Raw genomic sequence first — 9,466 nt, 5'->3', positions numbered from 1 at the left:
GGTACAGGTATACTTACCAAACCGTTTGGCACGGGACCTTGGTTTGGTCCGCACTGTGAACCTGAATGAATACAAAATATATTAAAATGAAATATTAAAACACTAGGCTATGCTTACACTGGGTTGTATGCCATTGTCCCGTGAGTAAAGCTGAAAAAACATTGTAGGTTTTTCTGTTAACACAACTACAACCGATGCTCACGTTGTAATCAAAATTGGAATTTTAACTGGCGGATTTCAAATGAACTGGCAAATCACCTTCTGTGAGGCACAGCCGGGAACTCTAGATGGTGAGTGGTGGGCTTTGAAACGCTCCTTCTGTGAGGCACAGCCGGGAACTCTAGATGGTGAGTGGTGGGCTTTGAAACGCTCCTTCTGTGAGGCACAGCCGGGAACTCTAGATGGTGAGTGGTGGGCTTTGAAACGCTCCTTCTGTGAGGCACAGCCGGGAACTCTAGATGGTGAGTGGTGGGCTTTGAAACGCTCCTTCTGTGAGGCACAGCCGGGAACTCTAGATGGTGAGTGTTGGGCTTTGAAACGCTCCTTCTGTGAGGCACAGCCGGGAACTCTAGATGGTGAGTGGTGGGCTTTGAAACGCTCCTTCTGTGAGGCACAGCCGGGAACTCTAGATGGTGAGTGGTGGGCTTTTGAAACGCTCCTTCTGTGAGGCACAGCCGGGAACTCTAGATGGTGAGTGGTGGGCTTTGAAACGCTCCTTCTGTGAGGCACAGCCGGGAACTCTAGATGGTGAGTGGTGGGCTTTGAAACGCTCCTTCTGTGAGGCACAGCCGGGAACTCTAGATGGTGAGTGGTGGGCTTTGAAACGCTCCTTCTGTGAGGCACAGCCGGGAACTCTAGATGGTGAGTGGTGGGCTTTGAAACGCTCCTTCTGTGAGGCACAGCCGGAACTCTAGATGGTGAGTGGTGGGCTTTGAAACGCTCCTTCTGTGAGGCACAGCCGGGAACTCTAGATGGTGAGTGGTGGGCTTTGAAACGCTCCTTCTGTGAGGCACAGCCGGGAACTCTAGATGGTGAGTGGTGGGCTTTGAAACGCTCCTTCTGTGAGGCACAGCCGGGAACTCTAGATGGTGAGTGGTGGGCTTTGAAACTCGATGAACCAGAATTGGAGGATCCTCCATTGTTTAATAAATCTCCAGTTTGGGAACATTTTGGTTTCGCAGTCGATGGTGGGATGAAGAAAGCACATGCAGACTCAATTAGCCTAGCTAGCTAGAAACAGCTAGCAGCACACGTAATCATCAATTTGGAGTGCAGCTGCACACGGCCAAGATCGAAATGTCTGTGGTAAATGTGTTGTTGACTTTGTATATCCCTATGGGGCTAGTTAGGGACCATAGGTAAATTATACAATATACAGTACATGGTAAAATATGTTAAAATTCCAATAGCTCCAAATGTCAATGACTTAACCTCTAACCAACGACACATTTTATACATGCATATACAAATATTGAAAGCATTAATGAGAACTACAAGGTGTGCAACATGAAAATATTGTATAAATATATTCTCCTTTACATTTACTATCCAAATTCAGGTTGCACACCAGCCAGCTGAAGCTAATTGGCAAACTAATTGGCTAACTCTTCCCACCTGTGAACACATACACACATGAAACCACACTCCGAAATCTAACTCACAGTTGAATTCAGTCATGGCCGCTAGCATTTCTTAATGAATCAAATCTAAAACGAGACCAAATCAGGAAGGGCAGTCGCCTTTTAAATCTATCTGATGGCATGTTGTACCTCTTCCTTGCTACCTTTCAGAGCCGAGGAGGACTGATGAGAACAGCAGGCCAGTGGAGCACTTAGAACAGCAGGCCAGTGGAGCACTTAGAACAGCAGGCCAGTGGAGCACTTAGAACAGCAGGCCAGTGGAGCACTTAGAACAGCAGGCCAGTGGAGCACTTAGAACAGCAGGCCAGTGGAGCACTTAGAACAGCAGGCCAGTGGAGCACTTAGAACAGCAGGCCAGTGGAGCACTTAGAACAGCAGCAACCAGAGGCAAATGGTAGGGAAGAGGAGGATTTAGAGTTGAAGTTGGAAGTTTACATACACCTTAGCCAAATACATTAAACATTTTTCACAATTCCTGACGTTTAATTCCCTGTCTTAAATCCGTTAAGATCACCACTTTATTTTAAGAAAGTGAAATGTCAGAATAATAGTCAGCTTTAATTTCTTTAATCACATTCCTAGTGTGTCAGAAGTTTCCGTACACCCAATTAGTATTTGGTAGCATTGCCTTTAAATTGTTGAACTTGGGTCAAACGTTTCGGGTAGCATTCCACAACCTTCCCACAATAAGTTGGGTGAATTTTGGCCCATTCCTCCTGACAGAGCTGGTGTCAGGTTTGTAGGCCTCCTTGCTCGCACATGCCTTTTCAGTTCTGCCCACAAATTTTCTATAGGATTGAGGTTAGGGCTTTGTGATGGCCACTCCAATACCTTGACTTTGTTGTCCTTAAGCCATTTTGCCACAACTTTGGAAGTATGCTTGGGGTCATTGTCCATCTGGAAGACCCATTTGGGACCAAGATTTAACTTCCTGACTGATGTCTTGAGATGTTGCCTCAATATATCCACATCATTTTCCTGCCTCTTGATGCAATCTATTTTGTGAAGTTCACCAGTCCCTTCTGCAGCAAAGCACCCCCACAACATGATGCTGCCACCCCCGTGGTTCACGGTTGGGATGGTGTTCTTCGGCTTGCAAGCCTCCCCTTTTTCCTCCAAACACAATGATGGTCATTATGGCCAAATGGTTCTATTTTTGTTTCATCAGACCAGAGGACATTTCTCTAAAAAGTACGATATTTGTCCCCATGTGCAGTTGCAAACCGTAGTGGATATAGATAATTTTGTACCTGTTTCCTCCAGCATCTTCACAAGGTCCTTTGCTGTTCTGGGATTGATTTGCACTTTTCGAAACCAAAGTACGTTAATCTCAGACAGAACCTCCTTCCTGAGCGGTATGATGGCTGCGTAGTCCCATGGTGTTTATACTTGCGTACTATTGTTTGTACAGGTGAACGTGGTACCTTCAGGCGTTTGGAAATTGCTCCCAAGGATGAACCAGACTTGTGGAGGTCTACAATTTATTTTCTGAGGTATTGGCTGATTTTCTTTTGCTTTTCCCATGATGTCAAGCAAAGAGGCACTGAGTTTGAAGGTAGGCCTTGAAATACATCCACAGGTACACCTCCAATTGACTCAAATTATGTCATTTAGCCAATCAGAAGCTTCTAAAGCCATGACATAACTTTCTGGAATTGTCCAAGCTGTTTAAAGGCACAGTCAACTTAGTGTATGTAAACTTCTGACCCACTGGAATTGTGATACAGTGAGTTATAAGTGAAATAAGCTTTCTGTAAACAATTGTTGGTAAAAATGACTTGTGTCATGAAGAAAGTAGATGTCCTAACTAAGTTTGTTAAATAAGAAAGTTGTGAAGTGGTTGAAAAATGAGTTTTAATGACTCCAACCTAAGTGTATGTAAACTTCCTCTTCAACTGTAGGTGACCTAGACACAGGCCCAAAACAAGTAAAGCTACCTCAGTATCTCCTTGGCCATTCTGGATTGCAAAACTAAAGAGACCCAGCAGACAAGACACAGAGATAGATGGCAACAGAGGAGTAGATGAGGCACAAAACACAGAGACAGCAACACAACAATAGGATATGATGCAGAGACACCAGAAGAGGAAAGACAAAGAGACTGTAACAAACAAGAACCTGAGACAGCAACAGATGAGTTGTTGTGGAGGATCATTACAAAATATAATACTTACAAGAACTTGTGAATTCAATATAGGCTTTTAATACAAACATATCAGAAGCCTAGATGGTCCGCGGAACACACACTTTCCCAGAGCTCTGGCTCTGTTTTTGTACACATACAACATATGAGTCCATCCCACATGCAAATGAAGTTACTTCCCTCAGTCCATCTGCCACCACTATAGCCCAATCTGTGCATCCTGCTTATTAACGCCCAATAACGCCCATATCTGCTTTCAGTTAAGTTATAATGGTGACAGGACCTCTTCATGTCCCAAAAATAATACATGCCCATCTTATCCTATGGGCCCCTTAAGTTTAGCTTGGTTTGTTCTTTGGTATGTCTGTCCTTATTAGGACTAGTAGACTGTGTCTCTTCTCTTCATGTCCTAAAATATATGGCCTATGTCTATAGTCCATCCGTTGGTCATTAGGCTGACCCCTCCTTTGTGTGTCCCTCTGACCTTGGTATGTCCAGCTGTCCTATGCTCTCATGGCCTTACTTTGGCTTCCTGTCCTATACAATAGACAATGCATTTTACCAGAATGGCAAATGCACTCTAAGTGTATCTTTCTCTTGTGGTACAGTATTATGTTTCTCACTATATGTACATCTTGCTCCCACAGAGGCAACAGAGAAAGTGACAGAGTAGATGGAGAGTGAACAGAGATGGGTTTAGCACACAATCACTTCAAACTGCTCTATAGATTCTAATTAGTGAAAAAGTTAAACATGGTTTACAAAGGATTTGCAGGTTAAAAAAAGCTTGAAATTACTCTTAAAACAATCGTTTACTTTGACCCTTTTACAACCAGGACAGGATTAGAGAAGAGGGTAGACAAGAGAGACAGCAACAGACGACACAGAAAGTGATGGAGGTAGTATGTGTGCTCAGCCCTCTGCCTATTACCTAAAGCTGCTGTATGTATTCTAATTATTACACTGTTTGGATACTGTGGGATTCTTTAATCAGTTTGACTCATTGGGCAAGTCGGTCTGTTTGAAGTTGTTCAGGGTTTTTGACAATACACTGTAGATCAAAAAAAATGTAATCATATCAAATTGTATTTATCATATGCACTGAATTACAACCTTACCGTGAAATGCGTACTTATGAGCCCTTAACCAACAATGCAGAGTTTTAAAAAAGTAAGACATTTGCTAAATATTTTGTTTTTCCAGACTAGAGACCCACAGTACCTACTATAATTCAGTACTGGCAGTGTCTGCTGTGGCAGGTGGGAAGGTGCAAGTTAACTAAAATATCTATTTTTTCAGTTTGGTGCATTACTTAAGTCAACTCTTAAGGTGGATTGTTTTAATTAAGACTGCATTATGTCCAACAGAAACCCATCAACATGTACAGTGTCTTTATGTTTTGTTTCTGCAGTTCAGGGGTTTTATCCGAAGAAATAAGAGCACCAACCGTCAGGGCTCCAGAGACCTCTTCCTGTTCAGGAAGAACAACAAGACTGGTGGACAAATATGTGAGTGACTCAAATGTTTACATAACATACTGTATCAGTGATATTTTACACACGCTGCATTGCCTGGGCAATGAGCAAAAAAACAAGTAATTTTGTTAACAGCCAAATGATCTGTTGAAAGGTTCTAATACCGGGGCTGCTGAAGTAACCCCAGTACTGATATGTTTTCAGAACACTGAGTCATGTCTGACTTGGAGACCATCGAGCTAGCCGCTCTGGGCCGACCCTTCCAGCTGGGGATGCTGTATGACTGTCGAGAGATGTCCTCATCCCAGGTACAGGAAACTATTCCTCTTTGGTTTGGAGCTACTACTAGTGGATATAATTTTAGCTAAAAGTAAGCTATAGAGATTTGAAACAATTTGCTACCTTGTCTAAGAGACAAACTATCAGGAAGCCGGTGTGGAGAATGTCAAGCCTCCGAGGGCAGTCCATTCATTCCCCGAGAACGACGAGACCCGTTTGCTAGAAACTGAAGAGTCCGAGCCATGCACTTCCACTGATGATTACAGCTATCTGGCTGGACAAGAACACGTCGCACCAGGCCTAGCCACATCTCCAAACAATGCTGGAGAAGACCCGACTATCTTGAACCTGGACTCCCGGTTCCCGATGATAGCGGTGGTGCAGACAAAAAAACATAGAAGATCCCGGTAAGTGGCCAACATAAATGAATGGATCTTTACGGGATATGTTAGTGCAGGAGGAAAAGGAGGAACATTTCCCAAGAGATGAGGGTCAACGAACGTTTTGGTGGCCCACTACAATAGGAGGATGGCTAATGGGGGAAGAGAGTGGAGAGACCAAGGCTCGTCTATTCCAAGCAAATCGATCCAGGCTTCTGTTTTTGCGGCAAACTTTTTTCACACGAGTGCAATCTGCGCTAGTCAGGAATGGAACCAGGGACTGGAAGAATTGTGCCACCTCAGCTTGCATGAAAAGTCACATGACCACCTAGATAGTTTCCAGAGGTGGAAGGAGCTGGAGATCAGGCTGGTGTCCAAGCAAATACAGATGATTTGATTTCAGGACCATGGACACCTACTGAGAGAACATCTGCTGCACCACATCAGAGGAAAGAGGCCGCTGTAGGCAGAGACAAAATAAATAAATGCTAAAACTGATGTTGGACAATCAAAATCGATAAATAAACTAAATTCGTTAAGGCTGGGTCATTGAAATAAGCTTTATGACCCTCCTATTGTAGAAACGAGACCCGTGTGGGAGCAAAACTCATGACTATGATTACGTTTTGATTTATTAACAGCATCTAGGCTGTCCACTTTGAGGAGCTGAGACAGAATGGCTATATAAGGAATGGAACATATAGGACCAGGGCCCCGCTACCATTATAACCTATACAGCTGTCAGATGTGGGCGTTATTAACAAGCAAGAACTGAGATGGAAAGATAATAATGGAGAAAGGTTAAGGGAAGCTATTTTCACATAGAGGGAGTGGAACGAGGCCTGCCATGCATTTATGAAAGCACTTGTTTCTAAAGCTCAAATGATCTTACTCTCTTTTTCTTTTTTTTTTACAGTCCTACAGTAATATTAAAATGTGTAATATCTTATATAAAACTGTTATTTTTTTTTATTGTAATTGGCACGACCACCTAGTTGTTACATGTGTGATAACAGATGGCATATTATTATTCAGAAACTGTTTCCTACTGTAGGTAGTTGGCTGCATAGTGATAGCAACATTGTAAATCTCCCATGCAGGGGTTAAAGTAACATTCTCTTATGCCTGGTAAGGGACTTCACCAAACGTTTTTATGGGCATAATCATAGAATTACATGTATAATTGGAGCCTATATGTTTGTGTTTACTGATTAGAGCCAACTGAGATGTGGGGTTCATTGGATTTGTATTAAAACTCTTAGCCTCGTGTAAAGCCTTATGTTAATTTGTCCACCCCAAGGTAACTGAACAAAAATGATGGCCTAGATTAAATCAGAACTCTATAGAAAATCATGGTCTTTGTTCAAGCAATGTCAGAGATGTAACTGCATCAACTCTCTGAGTGGCTTTTCTTGTGGTCATTATCACAAAGCCACACCCATCCTACCGGTGCTAGAAGTTCAGAAGGAGAATGTGTAGACTATATAGAAATAATGACACATTGAACATCATTAAATTAAAGAATAAGAATTGATCTCATCCTAATGGAGGTCTACTGTGTATCACAACACACATTCCTATGTTCATACTTGTCAAACGGATGCATGAGATTTCTGCTAATGTGACTCAGTGCATCGAATGTCCGCGATAGCTACAACGCCGGGAAACACAGTAATACCTCTGGCATGCCTGAGGGTCTTTCTATAAACTAGAGTACCAGTGAGGATTTCCTGCGGTGGACAACTCACAGATACAGCTGTTGATAACTAGTAATTGATATAAGGAACATAAGTAATTGATATAAGGAAAATTCAATACAATTCCCGAGTTAATTTTAACCAACTCTGTTTAACCCTTTCTCATGGTTGGTGTCTTGACAAATTTGTTCAATATCATGTCACATAAAACACTACATTTATTGCATTCATGGCAGTGTTTGTTGTTCATATATTAAGCATTTATCAGTTAAATGAGACATTGAACTTGATCCCGGTAAGAATCCTGGATGTTGCTCTGACAGTTCTTTGTTTGGTGATTTTGGAAATGCTCTGTAACTAGGCTTACTTACCATTTAGTGTTTCCTTATGTTACGGTGTGAATATAGTTTTCATGGGCACACAAATCCAAAATGGACAGTACCAATCAGAAGTTTGGACACCTACTCATTCCAGGGTTTTTCTTTATTTTTACTATATTCTACATTGTATAATAGTGAAGACATCAAAACTATGGAACCATGTAGGAACCCAAAAAGTGTTAAATCTAAATATATGTTAGATTCTTCTAAGTGATACAGCACTCGATGCAACAGCCAAAGTGCAGGGAAAATATTGTTTGCGAGGAACGTCCATAATATTTAGTTGTCTCCTTCGTTAACCCGATGAAGACCATTGTGCCGTGGTCCATATTAGATCTAACATCCCTAGCAGCTGATTGATGTTGATCATCTGTCTGCTTGATTTACAGCAGGGTCACGTTAGATTGAACAGAGAACGAGTCAAGGTAATGAGTTAAGGTTGTATTGGACAGAGTCGACTGTGTGAAATTGTGTAGCATAGACTATAGCGTATAGGAGCATGGCCTTAACTACATATGAGGACACAGAGTCGACTGTGTGAAATTGTGTAGCATAGACTATAGCGTATAGAAGCATGGCCTTAACTACATATGAGGACACAGAGTCGACTGTGTGAAATTGTGTAGCATAGACTATAGCGTATAGGAGTATGGCCTTAACTACATATGAGGACACAGAGTCGACTGTGTGAAATTGTGTAGCATAGACTATAGCGTATAGGAGCATGGCCTTAACTACATATGAGGACACAGAGTCGACTGTGTGAAATTGTGTAGCATAGACTATAGCGTATAGGAGCATGGCCTTAACTACATATGAGGACACAGAGTCGACTGTGTGAAATTGTGTAGCATAGACTATAGCGTATAGGAGCATGGCCTTAACTACATATGAGGACACAGAGTCGACTGTGTGAAATTGTGTAGCATAGACTATAGCGTATAGAAGCATGGCCTTAACTACATATGAGGACACAGAGTCGACTGTGTGAAATTGTGTAGCATAGACTATAGCGTATAGGAGCATGGCCTTAACTACATATGAGGACACAGAGTCGACTGTGTGAAATTGTGTAGCATAGACTATAGCGTATAGGAGCATGGCCTTAACTACATATGAGGACACAGAGTCGACTGTGTGAAATTGTGTAGCATAGACTATAGCGTATAGGAGCATGGCCTTAACTACATATGAGGACACAGAGTCGACTGTGTGAAATTGTGTAGCATAGACTATAGCGTATAGAAGCATGGCCTTAACTACATATGAGGACACAGAGTCGACTGTGTGAAATTGTGTAGCATAGACTATAGCGTATAGGAGCATGGCCTTAACTACATATGAGGACACAGAGTCGACTGTGTGAAATTGTGTAGCATAGACTATAGCGTATAGCAGCATGGCCTTAACTACATATGAGGACACAGAGTCGACTGTGTGAAATTGTGTAGCATAGACTATAGCGTATAGAA

The sequence above is a fragment of the Oncorhynchus nerka genome, linkage group LG10 (assembly GCF_034236695.1).
Source record: "Oncorhynchus nerka isolate Pitt River linkage group LG10, Oner_Uvic_2.0, whole genome shotgun sequence".
Taxonomy (NCBI): domain Eukaryota; kingdom Metazoa; phylum Chordata; class Actinopteri; order Salmoniformes; family Salmonidae; genus Oncorhynchus; species Oncorhynchus nerka.
Note: the sequence above shows the minus strand (reverse complement) of the source record.